Genomic DNA, 20,719 nt, shown 5'->3' with positions numbered 1-20,719 from the left:
TGTATGGTGCGGATGGCACCGACGCGTGCACACTGTAGGGAGCGCCCTTGTGCGAGACGTACTCATTCAGTCAATGGGAGCTCATGTACGCGTCGTACGACCGGCTCCCATTGACTACTATGAGAGTTCGACCGAACCGAGTACTGCAGCATGCGGCTGCATCATACTCGCTCGGTCAGACTGCAGGAGTCCGGCTTGGTCAGAAAACACACCGGATGAGGATCGGTCGGAGAGCTTTCCGACCCATATCAGAATTGGCCCCTTTGAGGGAATTGCCGAACTCCAGTCGGCTGGTGATGAGGGCTTGTGCAATGGTGCCTCTCGTGTTTAAGGGTAGCCACCTGAAGATCTTACATTGCATGCACAGAGTGCGGAGGCAGGTGGAGGAAATGGCGTTTATCTGTGATTTTATGGTGAGCTTGTTGTCAATGATGATTCTGAGGTTTCTGGCATGGTTGGAGAGAGTGGGTGCAGGTCCTAGGTCTGAAGGTCACCAGGATTTGTTCCATGAGTTGCTGCTGTTGCCATGAATCAGTACTTCTGTCTTGTCTGTGTTCAGCTGCAGGCAGTTGTTCTTCATTCAGTCGGTGACATTTGTCATGCATCAGTGGAAGTTGGTTCTGGGAGGGTCATTGGTTTTAAATTAAATAGTTTTAAAGAACAGAGTGGAGATAATAATGCTTTCTGAAGTTCTGATAATTGATGAATATTATAATGACAGATGATGTATATGACTTGAATATGCACAATTAACTTAATGACAACTGATTGCATTGCCATTGTCAAGATGCACTGCGTTCACACTTTGAAAAAAAAATATTATATTGGTGACTGGATGTTTTCTGTAGCAGAAAGCAATATATATATCAGCTTGAGGAAAGATTGCTAGAGATTGCAAGGGAAAGTAATCTATATTACATATAATAGGCCTAGACGAAATTTAAATTATGTAAAAATCACAAAATGTTGACATTTGACCACTTCTCGTAATTTTACAAGTTTCATGGTCAAAATATAAAGCAAACATGCCATTCACTGAAAAGATTTAAGGTGAACACAGCTGTTCTTGATTGTTTTTTGTACTTATTTGCATAAAATGAAATATTTTAAGAGGTGGCATATTGATGTAAAATATAGTGCTAAATAAAGAATTTGCATTTTTTTATAATTTGACATGTTATTTCAAATGTATTATGCAAAACCATATTGAGCAACTTTATCTATTTACTGTATCCATGAGCAGGGCCAAGACAGGTGAAATGTGCTGGATACTAATGGACACTATGGCCCCCATTACAATGAGGGTCAGAAAGCTTGGGACCGCAGGTCGGAGACTTTCTGAGCCTCATTGCAGTTTCAGTTTCGACCGCTGCATTACAAGGCCAGTTGGAGGCCTGCCCGTAATCCCTATGGACAGTGTTTCTGTTGTAGGGATTATGATGTCAGTTTCCGACAGGCTTTACCAGTTGGGCTTTCTGCATGGAAAGCCTGTGGGAAATCCACATTGGGGGGCCCCTAGTAGGGCCCCCGTCATCCTGCGGCCTTCGGTTGGGGGCCACCCTGTTAATCCCTGTACCTTGTGGTGGCTGCTACGTGGTGCAGGGGTGAACAGATTCTCCCATTTGTCTACAGGAGCTTGTGCAACGGCTGGTTTACTGCCATAGCAGAAGCTCCTATAGACATGTGCGTTTGCTTTGTAATTGAGGTGTCTGGATCGCTGACCAGAGGTTGGTCGGTCCCGATTCCGCAACAGTGTTGGGCGGACATAAGTCTGCCCAACATCGTAGTTAGGCCCTATATGTCATAAGAATAAAAGCACTTGGATTGTAAAGCAGCTATGCCTACAACATTCTTCCTAACTATGACAACTGAATCTATTTGGAGCAGTAACAAGGTTCCACAGGGTTGGGGTCGTAAGTGAGGGTTTGACTGAATTTTTTGAAACATACTATTTAACATATTTGACATAAAATGCACGTTGATATTTTCTGAGCTTGAAGGAAAATGTTTGTACTAGGTTATCAGGTTCTAGTGTACTTTACTTTGGGAGTGATAGGATTGGCCAGTCTTGAGGATATATTACCACTATTCAACCTGTCAGTATGAATGACATGAATTTATTACAGCTCATCTACCTGTCAGTATGAATGACATGAATTCATGTGTGCAAAATATTATTTTACGAGTATTTTTTTTAATGAGTAAAGTTTTAAATATTTTCAGTTAGGGTGATATGCACTGCATGGAAAGAGATAAGTCAAAGGGTAACATTTATGTCATTCACAAGGGTGAAATTATTTGTAAAGGTATGTTTCAGAATGCATTTACTGGTTTTATATCTGACAGGAATTCCCAAAAGTTTTCCTTGCAGCCATAAACCCATTTAATGGGGTTGGAGATTTTTGCCTTGAGTGAGTAGTCCACCTTCAGTGGAGTTAACAGCGCGGATTTCTCTGCTTCTCTATATCCACATAGACATTTATAGGTGTTCCCAGAAATCAATCCTACCATTTGTCACAATGTAATGTAATGTAGTGTAGTTCCTATATTCCCAATAGGCTCTGCGCATTGGAAAAATTTATCCTATAGAATTGACGTAGGACTTAGGTCGACTAGGTCTCTATCGAATATATTAGGCTTAATTGTGAGTGCCAGCTAGCTCAGAGGTCACTAGAAACTTTCTCGAATAAACAAGAAGGGATTCGTTTCTGACAACCGCTTAAACATGACAACTTGGTTTCCCCAAGAATAAAACTGATCTTCAGAGTCGTGGAAACAAACGATATATATTTTACTCAGTCAATCCTGCATGCTTTGTTTCAACAGAGGTGCAGAGAAATAAAGAGACAGCATTTTCAATAAAAGTATTTATTGAACAGTCTTCTTTCTCATGCAAGTGAAGTGAACTGCTACAATCGTAATACTGGTTGCAAAGTATAATGCATACAGAAAGAAGAGTATTATAAAATAATACTGTAAAAGCATTGTATGGTTCCTAGACCATAGATAAATACATACATAAATAACAAAAGCTAAAAGTACTCAACTGGTGCTTTTAAAATGCGCCTACCCCAAATGTACCTAACCTAAGTCTAGTACGAGGGAAGAAGTAAGTGAGGTGTAGCATAGGTTTAGTCTGATTTTGTCAAGAATCTAACCAAGATTTCTCTTAGGGTCTAATCAGCTCCGTACCTTGGTTTTAGAATGTCGGCGGTCTGGTATCTCTGTCTCGGGACTCGATTTCCCAACACCCCGCGAAGGGAGCTTGGAAACACTGGAGCTGGATTCTCAGTGAGAGAAAGGACAGCTTCTCTGTCAGTGTGTCAGCTGGAGGATCGGCTTCCTTCGGCACTTGCTGTAGCGAGCTGCGTCATGCAGGAAGATAGTCGGGCTGCTCCGAACCACCGTGTGTTTGCTAGTGCAAGTGTACACATATTTATACCTTGAAGGTGCCTAGTTTGACTTAAGTCGGACATAATAGTGTCACCAAAGAACCCCAAGGGAATGGTAGTTCTTTGAAAATGCCATGATTTCTAGGGCAAATCAATATTCAAGTTCGGGGATGTCCCTGACTGCTGAAGCCGAGTTTTCCAAGAAATCGTTGTGGCTTTTTGGAACTAGTGGAAGTAACAATGCCTGTATTCGGACTGGATGGGTTATGTCTAAATATGGGTATGTTTTCTATGCCTATAAAACAGCAATGTGAATTGTACCTATATAAGGGCATGAATTGGCAAATTTCGCTTGATTCTAAAATGCTTCACAACAGTAACCGTTTTTAGATTTTCTTCAAAGAAGACCTGACATATATACCCTACCTGCTAGATCATGTGAAATGATAATAGGACATTTTTTTTTTAATAAATTTTTTATTGAACATAGCAATGGATAATCAATGGTACAGAACATCTTTTCATTTTTCATTTTCAATAATCATTTCAATAATTTAAAAGGCTTAAGAGAAAGAAAAAGAGAGAATAAAAATTATATATATATCAGACATGAGACACAAAAATTAGGAAGAGGCGAAGAAATTCATCAAACACAAAAAGGGAATACAATCAACAATTTTATCAAGAAGGGTCTGTGCAAAATCTGCCATCTATAACCTGCAATAAAGTGCTACTGCAAGTGCAAAAAGCTATAATAAAGTCTAGAAAGTGCTAGTGCAGTCGAGTGTATAAACCCTTTCCTTATCTCATCCCTCCTTTAATTGTTCCAAATCCCCAAAATACTTCCAATTCCTTTCAAACCTCCTAATAGAACCTACTCTGCCCGCATATGCTTTTTCAAAAAGGAAGGTTCTCCTCATCTTATTGAACCATTTTATCAGTGATGGAATTTCCCTTGATTTCCAATTTTGTAGTATTAAAGAGCGAGCGACCGCACATGATATAAATATAAATACCTCTTCAGATTTGTTAAACCTGCTCCTATCCTTGCTTATACCAAACAAGGCCGCTTCTACCATAGGTGAAAATGATTTTCCAATGGCCAATTCAATTTCCGCAAATATCTCTTTCCAGAAAGACTCCAGCATCGGGCGGGCAAAAAATATGTGATACCATCCTCCCTGACCATGTGCTAAGCATCTAAAACACTTATTTTCTCTTCCAGGAAACATTCTTTCCATAGCCTCAGGCGTATAATAAGCTAGCCAACGGGACAAGAAGGCCATCCTCTTATAGTTAGCAGCGCGCAAAGATTTGTTTCCCAGTAAACAGAGAGCCTCCCAATCTTTCAAAGAGAAAATACACTGGGTCGAGAGACTTACTTTAGTCAAATGTTTATCAATCAATGGGGATTGACCCGAGCAGTGGAGCAATTTATACCACTGCCCTATCCCGCTGCTCTTCCTTCCATAAAGGGTATTTAGTAAGTTATTAGGGGCATTCAACAGGCCACTTACATCCTTTTTAATAAAATAAATAACCTGTAGATATTAAAAAAAAGACGGTCACCTTAGATTGTTCGTTCTATTTATCACCTCTTGCCAGCTAGTAACCCTATTTTGGACTAGCAAGTCTCTCAACTCCAGAAATCCACACACTTCCCATTTTTTAATCTTAGACAAACTTAATGGAAGGCCTATTTTACTACATTCAGACAAACTTAGATACTGGGAACCATCAGAACCATGTTTTTTAAAAAGCATCAGCAAGCGCGTTGTATATTCTTTCAGTGTCTTATACCTCGATTTTTTAGGAAGCTTTGCGATCTTTAAAAAAATTGGGATTTGGGACCTGCTTCTTGTACCATTTTCTCCAAGAAAAAATTATCTCTTGTCTGATAAACCCTCAAAAGACCTGCCACTATGTCAAAAAAAGCAGCTTCATAATATGTCTTTAGGTGGGGTAACGCTAACCCTCCCTGATCTATTGAGAGTTGTACTGCCGAGAGCTTAATTCTCTGAGTTTTATTGCCCCAGTTAATCCTCTTAACATTGTTTCTAACTCTTTAAAAAAAAACAAATTAATCTTTAGCGGTACATTGGTAAACAAAAATATAAGTAAAGGCAGGACTGACATTTTAACCATTGACACCCTGCCAATCACTGACAATGGAAGCAAAAGACATTTATCTAACAGGTGCTTAATTTTATTTTTCATTCTGATGTAATTCAGGTCAAAAAGCCTATCATACTCTGCAGTTACAAAAATACCCAGATATCTAATTGGGTCTCTTCTTGCAGCTTGGTCCTGCAAGAAACTAGGGAGAAACCCTATATCTGTATTTAAAGCAAGGACTTCAGTTTTTTTAGCATTTATCTTATATCCCCCGATCTTTTCATAAGCTTTAAACTCTTTCAATAAGTTCTCAACTATCTTCTTTTCAGGAGCTAGATAAAGGATAATGGCGTCGGCAAATAATTTTAGTTTAGACATGCCGATGATAGGGGGCAGAATAGCCGCATTATCCCTAATCCTTGCCACCAAGGGCTCAATAAAAAAGGTAAAAAGCAAGGGAGATAAGGGACATCCCTGCCTAGTGCCCCTGGTTACATTAATCCTCCCGGCCTGTTTGGCATTAATTATTACCTTAGCAGATGCTCCAGTATATATATTATGTAGCATCTTAACTATTTGCGCCGGGAATCCAAATTGGCCGAGAGAATAAAATAGGGCTTCCCAATTCACCAAGTCGAATGCCTTTTCGGCATCGACCATTAAAATGCAAGCTGGCACCAAATTGGCATTCAGATAGTCCAATGCCTGAATTAGATGTTCGGTATTTGTGGCCATATAGCGTCCTGCAATAAACCCAGTCTGATCATGATGGATTACTTCCTGGGCTGCCAGAACAAATCTTTCTGCCCATATCTTCATGAAAATGTTGTAATCTGAGTTCAAAAGGCTGATTGGCCTGTATGAATTTACATCATCCTTATTTTTATCTTTTTTTACAAAGCATATAATTGTGGATTCTTTAAAAACCCCAGGAACGTGACCACCTAATTTGATATGGTTAAATAATTTTTTTAGGGGTTGTTCTAGTTCTGCGAGAAATACCTTGTAAAATTCAATAGGGTACCCGTCCTGGTCACAAGCCTTGGCCACAGCAGTTGCCTTGACACTTTTACGAATTTCCGAAACAGTTAATTCACTACCTATTTGAGTCTTCCGAAATTCTGAGATTTTAGGAATCTCTATATTCGCGAAATACTCGTGAATCCTTTCTTCCTCTACCTGATAGTTTGTGGAATAAATTCTCTTAAAGTGGTCCAGGAAAATCCCGGAGATCTTCTCACTTTCTACCTCTTCAATCCCACTCAGAGGGTCCTGAATTTTCACTATATGTGAAGATTCCTGTTTTTTTCTTGCAGATTTGGCTAGTAATTTCCCAACCAACTGACTGTCTTCGTAAATTTTCTGCTGGAAGGCTTTTGAACTATTTATTTCTTCGAGAATAAAAAAGTCCCTTAAACATGCTTTCGCTTGTTCCAATTGATTTGGCTGAAGCTGGAGCTGTAATACATACTGTTCCTCGATAGCAGATTGTAGTTTAGCTATTTTTAGCTCCCTCTCCTTCGCCTGGGCGCTTGTGAAAGCAATTATCTTACCCCGTGCTGCTGCTTTAAACCCGCCCCTACTGAGAGGGATTCAGCTGAATCTTCATTTATTTCAAAATATTCCACAATCCATGATCTAAATCCTGATACCCAGGTTTGGTCTTGAAGCAAAGTACGATCCAGCTGCCACCTTGGGCGCTCCCTATCGACTCCTCCCAAAACAAGATCTAATTCGATTCTGCCATGATTGGAAAAAGGATTGCATCCAATCTGATTTTTTGAGATCTGCAGAGATCTCGATATCAAGAAAAAATCTATTCTGGATGCAGTCCTGAATCGATGAGAATAACATGTAAACAGCTCCCTCTCTACATTCCTGGAGCGCCAAGGATCCCGTAGTTGGTATTCACATACAAATGCTTCGAGAGAGCCTTTAGTTCTGGGCTTCAGCTGTTTTTTATTTTTATTTGAAGTGTCCCTTTTCAGATCTTGGATAAAATTAAAATCCCCTCCACAAATAATCTGTCCTGGGACACCTCTTAAAGCCTCATGAATTTCTTTCAGAGCAGAAACATCATCAAGAATAGGGCTGTAATAGTTCACAAAATTTAGAGCTTTCCCATGAAGTTTAACTGAAACCCAAAGCCACCTCCCTTTGGAGTCCCTTTTGATCTGGAAAAACTCCCAGGGTAGATTCCTAGAGAAATAAATTGCGACCCCTCTCTGGGCAACCCCTGCAGATGAAAAAACACCTTGACTAAAATATCTCGGAATAAACAAATTAGGGTCATTTGTTTTCAGGTGTGTCTCTTGAAAGTAGACCACCTGAGGATTCAATGAGATTACCCACTTCAAGAGAGCCCCATACTTTTGTCTGTTCAACATACCGTTAGCATTAATTGATAGGATCTTACATACATCAAGATTCATCTTGAGAGAAATTTCTTGTCCTTGTTAAGTACCTAATGCCAAAAAAACAACTGTTACATCCATTACCTATGTTCCTTTTTACTGCATTTCCCTCCCCCTTGGCCCACACAACCCAGGAATGTGGAAACCCCCTGTACTTCCACGCAGACCACATTCCTCCCTCCCTTCCTTCTCAACTGGGTGTCTTCTTCCTACACCCTTAGTGACCCGTCTAACTGGACCCACCCCATTTTTCACAAAATTTCTTATAGAGCGCTAGTTTACCCTATGCCTTTTCTCACTTTTTTTTTTCTTTCCCTTCCCGCAAGATACCATGAGAAGACATAAAAACATTGCACAAAGAAGGGAAAAAAGGGCAATAACACACAAAAAAAAAAATAGATTCCTTCTCCACCTTTTCACTCCCTACCCCTTGAGGAAATCTCCTTCAAAAGAGATTGCGCCTCATCTAGATCCGAAAATAAAAAAAACTTTCCCTTGACAGGAACTTTCAGCTTCGACTGCTGAGCAATCGAAGCTTGGGCACCGTTTGCTTTGAATAACTGCAGAAGTTTTACAAATCCTTTCCTTTTTTTTGCTGCTGCCGCTGTCATATCGGAAAAGATCCTACATTTTGTAGTTTTGGTCACAGCAAATTGGCGTTGTTGATAGGCTTTTGAAAGAATCCTCTCCTTGATCCTGTAGTCCGCAAAGTTCAGTAAAATAGTTCTCCGGAATGTTGAATTTGCGAACCTCTGTGCCGGGACTCGATGGGCCCTAGTTATAGTCAGGTCTCCCTCAAACTCAGGTAGAACTGCTTTCTGGATGATGGAATTAACCCACTGGGCAGTATCAGAGCCTTCTGTTCCTTCCGGAACCCCCACAATACTTAAGTTCGAACTTCGTGAGTGGTTTTCGAGCTCCTCCAGCTTGTTTTCCATAAAGATCCTCTTCTTTGCTGCCTCCTTAGCCTCCCCCATAGCTAGATTCATATGATCCTCGAGGACAGAGATCCTCCCCTCTGCCTCTTGAACTCTGATCAGGAGCACCGTGAATAACTCTTCCAATTTATCCATCCTGGCATGGAGAGCAGCTATCTCGATTTGTTGGTTGTTCTTTATTTCCCGGATTTCGTCCAGGATCAGGTTTAACATCTCGCGAATATCTAACTGATATCTTGCTTCCGAACTGGGTAGACTAGAGTCTTCTGTCTCTTCCACTCCAGATACTTCGTTTTGTCGAATCTCCCCTTCCATAGTTATCTCCTTTGTTGTTATGTGGGGGGTTTGCGGTGCAGATATCAATAAAGCCTCAGATCTTTGATCCTCACCCTCCATTAGAGCAGAGTCTCTGTGGTCAACTATGTCGATAGAGACAATAGAAGATTGTGAAGGAGGTGGCGGGAGAGATTTTGGGGTGTTTTTTTTAGCAAATAGAGGGAAGTCCCTCAGTTTCTTTCCTCCACCACCACTCTTCCTCTTTTCCTCTGCTGCCTGGGATGGAGCTAAGACCGAGACCTGGGTAGGGGTAGGAGTGGGATTCTGCGCTAGAGCCCCTGCCTTGGGTTGATCCACAGCATCCAAACTTTTACACCCCTCTATGGCTACTTTCCTGTGCCCTTCGCCTTCCAGGGAGTGGGAGGGGGGGATAATTCATCCTCCGAGGATGCCGGCGTAGTGTCTTCAGCTGAGTTCTCCTCTCTAATCCTGTCTTTACTGTTCTCTTCTTTGGCAGCCTTGCGTGCAGCTTTTCTGGCTTGAGCGAGTCGAGTCCTTGCCTTTGAACGAGCGGCCATTTCAACTTTGCTTAATTTTACTACGTCTTCTCCCTCCTTCATGGGCTTATCCATTGTGGCCTCTCCTTTTTTTTTACTCTTTCTCCCCCTTCTCTCCTTCACCCCCAGATTCCAAGGTTATTTCAAAGTAATTTCAGCTTTGGCAAAAAAAAATCAAAAAAAATCCGCACCGGGTTTTGATAAGTTCCGGGTGGTGCACCCTAGTCCTGGTCCTGAAAATCTGTTGCTATAGCAGGTTCAGTGGGCGGCTAATGTCCATCAACAATCCACAGTCTGCAGTCCGCAAGTAGCTGCCACCCCAAACAGCCCAAACAGCCGCTCACTTTTGAAGGTAGAAGGTAAAAGAAATACGCTCGAACTGATCACCAACAGCACACCTGGTAACTGGTATTGCGAGGCACCTCCTGTAGAACACACACCCCACTCCACAATCCATCCAGTCAAACGTGATGACAGAAACTGCAACAGCAGCCTTCTCGGCATTTATTTTCAACCTCCGCCCGATGTCCGATCATTGAGGAAATATATTTTCACATTAGAGAGAATTAATTATAAAAAATAATATACATTTATTAATCTTTCTTTGTGATAAAATCCAGTCATTCTTACATTTGGAAAGAATATCTTTAAGGTGGTTCAGTAGTTAATGAAGTGTGGGATATCAGGATCAAAGAGGATCACACTGCAGTATGCTGTGGTAATTGACAATCTAAAAAAACCGTCTACAATTATTAGTGTCTTCCTTGATGGTGTAATTACATTACTTTGGATCATATGTGCACAAAAATCGAAGCCTGCTAAGTGTGGGCTGTGAAAATAGGACTGCCTACATTAAAATGTTTAGTTAATTAAAAAAATATTCAGTGATTGTCAAAATGTGACTGCATGCTAACTCTACTCCCCTTAAGAAAAAATGATGTAATATTGTTATAAAATCTATTGACTTTTTATTTGAAGAGAGATTTTACATTTTTTTTACAAGTTGCCGCAGGACCTTGACAACAGCAGCATTTTAACCAATAATTTCCAACTGAGAGTCAGAAACAATAACAACTCGTACACCTTGGTGATCTTCTTAGCTGACTGAAAAAGTAGTTATGACATATTATCTGTTCAATGGTATCAGGCATCAACCTGACACAAAAAGAGAGTAACCCGTTGGTAGAAAGCATTTCCTAAATTGTATATCTTCACTATATGATTATCTATATCTTTAGTGAGCACTCATCTCTAAATATGTGCCAGGATTCTGGGCTAACAGATTAGAATGTTGTATTGGATTCATCCTATTTAATTGGGTTTTATAAGAAAGCACCAAACTTTGAATTGATGAGTTTATGCACATACTTAAAATGCCCAAATAAAAAATGTTGAAAGAAGTTCAAATAGTGGTTGATATGTTTATGTGGAGCACAAATCCAGGACATCTAGAAAATTGCTTCAATTGGGAATGAAGGTTTGGTTGGTCTTCCTGACTTTTGAATATATTATAGGATAGCACAGCTTAGACTTCCAGACTGAATTCATCACTAACCTGTACATCAAAGTGTTGCTGCAAGAACGATATGGAACTTACCAGTCTCCTTCCCCATCATAAGTGGCAAACATGTCCCAGGCTCTACTCGGCAGAGAAGGCACACAAGAGACATTTTGTCAATGTATTCTCTAAAAACATGTATAATGAGATAGGGGCTCGCTCACATTTTGTGCACTCTCTCCTGAGTGATGGCTTTTTTGTAATAAACATAACACAAGGCTACTATTACTCTCTGGTTAAAACACATGCAGTTTTTGTCCACTTATATATATTTCATATGGGTAAAAACATTTTAAAAGAAATGAGACATACACAAGTTTCACTTAAGTAAGTGATTCACTGTTGTAAACATTTCACGTATCAATGGCACAGTGCATTTATGTTGTTAATAAATAAAGATGCCTTTAGATTCTGTGTTTATCTTGTCACATTTGCCATTGCTTCAAAGACAGAGGTCAAATGTGAAGTTGCTTATTCCTATAACATGGGGATTGTTTTTTACTTTTTTTTCACTGACTGAAAGTGAGAGGAATTTTAAAGTGAATTTATGTGGCAATCTTGCTGAAGTACAGCTAGTGTGAAAGGAAAGGTTTTAGTATGCTGTCTTTTTGCAACACACAATAAAATGTAAATACCTGTATGCATTCAGCAGTTAGGAAAGCAAAAATGAAGCACTTTTTCGTAATTCTGAAGTGTACTGGAGAAAAGATTTTAACAGAATAAAGAATTCAAGACGGTTTACTTGGTGATGCATAAATGATATTCATGGAAAACTGATTTACATGCATGATCATTTGTGTGCTACAGTATCATCAGTAAAACTGTAGGTCTTTATACATTTAGTGGCCATTTCCATGGAAAATGTGCTGCCTGTAAATTACAATGCGCTACTACATGATGCTTTAGTTAGATTCGAAAATCGCCCCCCTCATGCCCTTTAAATGTATATGGGTTGCAAACATTTTTCATTCAAAAAAGTGGGTGATGGTTCTGAAAAGTTAGGGAACCACTGCTGCAGCTGTTCCTCAAAGCCTGGGATCCTCAAATACTATGGTAGATCCTCAAACTCTCCTATAGGTCCTTGAATTACACTGTCACTTGACACTCAGATAGGGCATGCATTCACAGCTTCAGATGCCAGGTTAGGAACAGGTTTGACTGTGCTTGTTATGGAAGTAAATCTGGGCAGCACACATACTGCAACCACAATCCTGGGTGGCATGACTGTGTCGCACAGCATGGATGGCATCTGAATGGCAATTGCCTGAGCAAGAGGTGGAAAGAGCAAGCCTCAGATCAGATGTGGATGGGATTGGGGCGAGCACTAGTGACAAGCCATAACATAAAGAGGCATTTAGGTGGGCTCTATGATATATAGAAAACCATTAACTACACAGTGAAATGACACTAACTGGAATCTGATGTGGGATATTTTATGAATGACTAGGGAGGACAGACTAAAGGACATCAATGTCTTGAAAGTCACTAGAACAGTCCTGGAGGTCTGGGAGAGTATCTCAATTAATGACGCCATTAATTCATTCCCCTCACCTTATATATTGCATTATTTCAACCCTGAGTTGACACCATCACTATTAAAGGGGGGCTTGGTGAATATAGAACAATTAAGGTTCTTCTTCATGTGGGGAGGGTCCAAATGTTGGATGTATGGAAAAGATATTTTCAGTTAAAGAAAAATTAACACTAGCACTATTTTCATATGAGGCACTGGGCTCTCCCCCCGAATAATAATGCAGCCGTCACCAGACACCTCATCCATTTGAAAGGATATTTAAACAGTACAGCTCAACAAAAAGATTTGAATCCAACATTTATGAAGTCTGAATGGGTTAGACCTGTCAGCCTTAGGGTTAACTTCCCATAAAAGTTTTGCCTTCACACTCCCATTTTAGTGAATTATTTTTGCTGACTTTAGAAATCTGAGTGCTTTACCACTGCTAACCATGCTAAAGCGCTTTAGCTCACTCTCTAAAATATGGTATAATTGACTTACACATGATTGATATATTACATTTACTTATAAGTCCCTAGTAAAGGGGTATATCATTTACCCAGGGCCTGTAAATGAAATGCTACTAGTGAGCCTGCCAAACTTATTGTGCCACTCACTTAAGTAGCCCCTTAAAATATATCCTAAGTCTGCCATTGCAGCCTGCACGCAGTTTTAAACTGCCAATTTGACTTGACAATGTACCCCCTTGCTAAGTTTAAAACCCCCTCTTATTGGGTATAGTTCACCCCAAAGGCAAGCCCTAGGAGGCTCACAGCACAGATCACATTCCAATTAAAATGCTGGACATGTATTTTAAAATTTTACAAGTCCTGATAGTCAAACACTTATAAATTAATTTTTTCACTACTGTGAAGCCTTCCTTTCCCATAGGATAACATTGGGTTGGCTTAATAATTTTAATAAGGGATACCTTTTTATTGGGCAGAGGTAAACATTTAATGTTTTTTGTCTGGGAAATTGTAACTAAACATCCTCTTTAATGGCACAATCATGAAAATGCCACTTTAATAAAAAATTTAATTTTCTGCCCCATTTGGTCCCTGCAGTCCATTCCTAGGTTGCACAACTGGGTGTTGTTGGCAGTTGGACTTCATCTCAGACAACAGATAGCTTAGGTGTGCCTGGATGGGACATCAATGGCAGGATGAAGGTGGGTAGCTGGGCACAGCCCAACATGCTACTGAACAGGTTGTGCTCTGCCTTCATACAATGGACTTTTCACCCCTGCACTGTTCATGCAGCAAGCTTGGAGCCAGGGCAGGGGGAAGCATGAAACCTCAGGTACTTCAAAGGGAATTATATAGAAACTGTACCTACTTCAAAGAAATCACTAGATATAAAAATAGGACCCTCAAACTTACTCTCCAGTTCACTTTCTGGCCCTTCAAAAGGACTCTCAGCGGACTACCTGCTGCTGTGGTCTGCTGTGTAATTCAGCAGACTGCTTTGCTGCACCGGGAAGGACTGCTTTGCTGCCTGAAGTCTGAGAACTGGGAAGAGACCTCGACCCACCTGCTTGTCTGCCCGTCCAAAGTGCATTACTGGTTGGTCACACTTCACAGCAGCTCCTGCTGCATTCTTCTCCTCAGCAGCAAATCCTGTTCAGCAGTCCTTTCACAAAGGGGTATCCTCCTTGTGGAGCTCTCTTCGGCCACAGCTTCTAGCCTGGTCCCGCTGGAGATTTTCTTACTTCAGAAAAGAAACATAGGACCTGAAAACGAGTTCTGAGGTCTTACCGTTATACTGCCAAAGTACCTGGTTTTCATATTAGTTATGTTCAAAGTTTTTGTGCCTTAAAACTTTCTCTGGTCCTCCTTATTGGATTTTGTTTTTTTGGTATATTTGTTCCTGTCAACTTTTCTTAATTGTTAGAAATTGGATACAGGATCGTTATTAAGTAGTGTTTTGACTTTTATGACTACTTTAGTGTTGCTGAATAGTGTGCACATTTTCCTAAGTTCAGCCTGTCTTCTCTTGCCAATGCAAGCAGAGGCTAAGCACTGTGTTAAATGATTGAAACAGTGTGTTCGACCTTTAAGGAATTTGAGGACTTACTTTCTCACCTTTTATCTTTATCCAATACTTTTTGTCTAGCAAGGAAGCTCATGGTTCTTTTCTGGAAGCAATGATATGTCTAATTCCTTAGAAAGGTTAATTACCACCCTATTTCCTTAATTAATTTAGATTGTAAGATTTTTGCCAAGGTTCTTGCTCTTCATATTAACAAGGTTATTCCTGATTTAATTGGTTATGAGCAAACAGGTTTTGTTAAAGGTAGAACGATTGCGGATAACTCCAGAACCTTTTTAAACATCTTACATCTTGCTTCCGAAAGCTCTACCCCATTTGCACCTATCACCCTAGATGCGGAGAAAGCTTTTGACCACATTCACTGGCTTTTTATGATGCGTGCTCTTAAGTGGCATGGATTCGATCCTGCTATTCTATCTCTTATTAGTTTGTTATATTCTTCTCCCACCACTTTGGTTTTTGTCAATGGTTCTCAATCTCAATATTTTACTCTCCAACGAGGTACTCGTCAAGGTTGCTCCTTGTCTCCTTTACTCTTTATTTTGTCTCCTGACCCTTTCCTTCATTCTCTCAAGAAATCTTCCACTTTTTGAGGTTTTACTCATAATTCTATTGAAATAAAGTTCACTGCTCACGCAGATGACATTCTCTTATATAAATCTGACCACTCTACGTCTTTGCCCGCTTTTGTTGATCTTCTGACTGAGATTCTTCCGCTCAATAAATACTGCCATAGAAGCATGATTGAGGGAATGGGCTTTAAATGGAATACTAACTGCATTGCATGTCTAGGGATTAAATACTCTGCTTCCATAGCTAAAACTGTTCAATTGAACTTAGATGAGGTTATATCTAAAATTTCCGCCATGGCGAGAAGTGGTCCCCTTTATTTCTGTCCTGGTGGATTCGGTTGGATACCTCCAAGATGATGATGTTGCCGGAAATTAATTTTTTTCTTTCTATGTTAACGATATGACTCCCTTTAAAATGTTTCAAGAATCAAACAGTATACTGAGTATATTCCTCTGGAACAGTCGGAAAGCCTGTATCTGCTCTTTCCGCTCCTAAGGATTGAGGTGGTGTTAACTTTCCATATTTTCGCCATACCATTCCATATTCCAACTTCGACAAGCCATGCCCTATTTTTCCTCATTAGATGATCCTCCCCTATCAGTATGGCATAAATTGGAGGAATCAATTATTCATCCATTTCCCTTCTCTTCGCTAGATTACTTTGCATATCCTCCTTGTTTTTTTAAATCTCCTACTATTTCATATCTCAAATCTATTCTTTCTCCGATTCCTATCAAATCACTCTCTCCAATTCAGTTATTTTTAGACTCCTCTATTTGGCACAACAAATCTATTAAAATTTCCAATCGTACTATTTTCTGGAAAGACTGGATTATCAAAGATGTTATACCGGTTAAACACTTATTGCATAATAAGCAGCTATATCTTCCCAGGAACTTTAGTCTAAATACAACTTACCTGTTACATCTTTTTCAAAATGTTATTCTTTGAGACTGACTGTAGCTCAGCAGCTCTCCCTTCTCTCTGATATTTCTTCTCTCCACCTGATTTCTCTATTCAATCATTACCTTCTTCCCCTTCTGTTCGGGCTTCCCACATTTACAAATATCTCTTTTTCTCTTTATCTACTTGTCCCAAAAGCAAGATTGAACTTTTATGGGAAACAGATTTGCAACGCCCTTTTCTCTATACATACTTAGGACTCCATTTGGGCTCGGATACATCACACTTCATGCAACACCAGTACTACTCTAACACATTATTATTTTTATATCACTTCTATATTTTTGGGTAGTTTTTCCATAAGCTGTTTAGGTGCCCGTAAACTAGGCACATTTATAGATCTAGCTATTGCCATTGCCTTTCAGGTTATAGGTTCAAATTGGAAAGATTCCTCCAAAGTTCCTTCCTAGCCTAGTGGAATCTTCTATGTCAGCATCACAGGATAGATAGAGCCTTTGTAACCACCTCTCAGCAGCTTATCCGTAAAGAGGTCTTCTGGTCTCCTCTCACTAATTATATTTCTTCCTCTGCACTACATGCTAATGCTAGCAACTTTGCTTTTCAACCGCCATGAATGCCCTGCTTATTCCTAAATATATTCTGCTTATTCTAGGATTGTTTGTTGAACATTACCTTTCTGTATTTTGTGCATAATGAGTCAATGGAAAGCTTTACCAATGTTATACTTTATGATTGCTGATACCCTTTTCTCTTTTCTCTTCTTCCTCTCTTTTCTTTTTCTTTTCTCTTGTTTCTTCTCTTTCTTCTTTTCCCCCTCTTTCTCTTTCTTCATTCTTTCTTTTTCTTCCCTGTCCTGTCTTTCTAACCTAAAAAGCAAAAACAAAAATGCTAATTCTCATATGGTACTCTGCAACTTTGTTTTCCTATTATATTGTTTGTCTTCATGTAATTTATGCTGTATTAGATTGTTCACCTTTTCTTTTTGAGTTGTATTCTATGTTACTAGGGGGATTTGTATTTCATCCTCAGTATTACATTTCTGTACCATGTTTTCTCTTTCTAATTCAATAAAGCTTTCTAAACATAAAAAAAGGAATTTGGGGACTTATTATTTTTCTAGGACTCGCATCTTTCCAAATTAACCACCCATTTTCTAACAAATAGGAATACTAACATTGTGCTGGCACTATTCAATGCCAGTGAATTTAAGGATTTCTATTATTGGTGACTGATATGCCTCTCTTTGTTCTAAATCGCATATTTATTATTGTAGTACTGCTTGCTAATTGTGGGATGTATGCTTACGTTTTAGGGGGACTTTACATGTTGGATTACATGAATCCTATAACTTGTCAATGAATCATTTTATCGGCTGGGAACAACAATTGCTGATACTTTATTAAAACCAATAAAATTATTTTGAGAAAATTGAATATTCAATGCAGATTATTTAAAAAGTTACACATTTTAAAATAATTAACGTACACTTATTAGAGAGAGTTCTTTGAATAAACTGTGGACCAGATGTATCTGTTTTCACGCAGCACAACACAGCAAGCAACCTGCGCTACATAAAATGGAAAATGCAGGAATGTGTCATATTCACCATTATGCGAAGCATTTCTGTTCTTTCCTAGTGCAGAGAAACTTTTGGCTGCCTTGTGCCAAAGCAGGCACCCTCGCAAAGGTGCCTGTGTTGTTAGCAGGATTGTTTTAGTGCAGAAAGGGAGACTTTCCTGCACAGAACAATCCTGAGAGGCTTTTTCCATTTTTTACAAGTGCTGCAAAATGCAGACATATAGAAAGAAGAAAGAACAAGGAGAAATAAAGATATTTCTCCTTGTTGGGCCTCACCTGAGGAAGCGTAGCATTGGGAATGTGCAACAATCCATGGGTAAATCCGTGGGAACACCCATGCTTCACCCATGGAACTCCTCCATGCTACAGAGTAATGCAAGGCAGTGATTTGCACTGCCTTTTGTTACTCTAGATTTATCAAGCCATGCTGGTCTTGAGTGGCTTGACAAATCTCACTTAGGTGTTGTACAGTGGAGTGGTGTGGAGTAAAGTACAGTACAATGTGATAGACTGGAGTGGGAAAGACTGTCACCCAGTTGAGTGGCATAGAGTTGCATACAGTAGAGTGGCATAAACTGCAGTACTGGACTACAGTGGAGTAGAGTGGAGCAGTGTCTCATTGAGTATATTAACTGGCCGGGAGCTGCGTAATGGGAGTTGTGTAGAGTGGAGTATAGTGCTACAAAGTAACATGCTATAAAGTAAAGTAGAGTGCTGTGCACTGGTATTGACAGGAGTAAACTGTTGAAGAGTACAGTGGGGTGTTAAACAGTGAAGCATAATGTAGTACAGTGAAGGGGCATTGACTGCTGTTGAGAGAAGTATAGTGTTGTTTATCGGAGCACAGTGGAGAGGCATGGAGTTAAGTTGGGTAGAGTGGTGTGGCTTAGAATGGAGTAGCATAAATTGGAGTGGCATAGAGTGGACTTGCATACCGTGACATTGCATACAGTGGCGTGGCGTCTAGTGAAGTGGCATAGAGTGGAATAGCAGTGGAGTGAGGTTGAGTGGAGTTACATACTGTGGAATAGCATAGAGTACAGTGGCTTAGAGTAGAGTGGAGTGGGTAGCATGGAGTGGCATACAGGGGAGTTGCGTAGAGTGGAGTGGCATAGAGTGATTTGGCGTAGAGTGAAGTGGCGTAGAGTGGAGTGGCGTAAAGTGGAGATGTGTACAGTGGAATAGCGTATAGTGGAGTTCTATATAGGGGAGTGGTATGGATTGGAGTGGCATACAATGCAATAGCATACGGTAGAGTAGCACATACTGAAATGCCATACCTTGGTGTAGAATAGAGTGCAGTGGTGTACAATGCAGTGCCATAGAGTAGAGTGGCATATATTGGCATAGTGTAGAGTGGAGTGGCATAGAGTGGAGTGACAAACAATTGAGTGGCATAGAGTGGTATGGGGTTGTAGTGTAGTTCCTATATTCCCAATAGGCTCTGCGCATTGGAATAACATAAACAGCAGTGTAGACGTAGGACTGAGGTCATCTAGGTCTCTACTGACTATGTTAGACTTAATTAGTTTTGCCAGCTAGCTCAGAGGTCACTAGAAGCTTTCTTGAATGTTCAGGAAAGAGTTAACCGTCCTGATTTAGACAAGAAGCGATTAGTTTCTGACAACCGCATAAACATGACAACTTTGCTCCCTCAGAATAAAGAGTGTATCTCTAGAGTCGTGTGAAAACAATAGACGGCTATTTCACTCAGTCAATCATGCATGCTTAGTTTCACCAGAGTGCAGAGAAATAGAGAGACAGGAGTTTTCAATAAAAGGTGTTATTTTATTGAGCAGTCTTCTTTCTCATGCAAGAGAAATGAATTGCCACAGTTGCAATACTTATCATAAAGTAAAGTGCGTACAGTAAAAGTAGTATTATGAAATAATACTGTAAAAGCATTGATATGGTTTCTTAGCCATATGATACTTTAAAATATATAAAATATATACATACATAAAAACATTGACTAAACAAACTCAACTGGTGCTTCTAAGATACTCCTACCCCAGTGTACCTGACCTAAGCCTAATACGTGGTAAGGAGTAAGTAAGTAGCAGTTTTAAGTTAAAGTTAGGTTTTTGCCAAGGATCGGAATCAAGAATTCTCTCTAAGGTTTTAATCAGCTCCGTACCTTGCTTATAGAATGAAGGAGGTCTTGTGTCTCGCTCAGGACTCAATCTCCCAGCAACCCGCGAGGGTAACTCGGGAACACCGGAGCTGGATTTCTCGGCGTGAGAAAAGGTAGCTTCTCCAGCGCGTCAAAAAGGGAGGGGCGGCTTCCTTCGGCTCTGGCAACAGCCGGGCTCTCGGACAAGTAGAACGTCACTCTGCTCCCCACCACCATGTGTTTGCTTAAGGCAACATTGGTATATTTATACCTGAACGGTGTCGGGTTTGACGTAAGGTTGGACATAAGACGTCATTAAGAACTAACAGTTCTTGCTGGACGCTAGGAGTTCGTGTGCACATCAAAACAAAAGCAGGAGGGGGATTCCCGGGCTGCTGGAGGCTTGGTTTGTTTAAGGAACGCGTTGTGCTTTCTAGGAGTCTATGGGAGTAGCCTTGCCGTGCTTCGGACTGCATGGGCTATTACTAAATATGGATCTGATTCTTATGCCTTTATAAGGGTACTATCTATTAAAACCACATAAGGGCATGAATCGGGAATATCGAATTAGGGTCCTAGATAGAAATACAACAGGGTTCAATGGATTAGCGTACAGTGGAATACTTTACAGCGGAGTGGCGTACAGAGGAGTGGAGTAGAGTGAAGTGGCATAGAGTTTAATAGTATAGAGTTGAGTGGCATAGAGTATAGTTGTA

This window comes from Lissotriton vulgaris, chromosome 4_1, assembly GCF_964263255.1.
Source record: "Lissotriton vulgaris chromosome 4_1, aLisVul1.2, whole genome shotgun sequence".
Classification (NCBI taxonomy): domain Eukaryota; kingdom Metazoa; phylum Chordata; class Amphibia; order Caudata; family Salamandridae; genus Lissotriton; species Lissotriton vulgaris.
Note: the sequence above shows the minus strand (reverse complement) of the source record.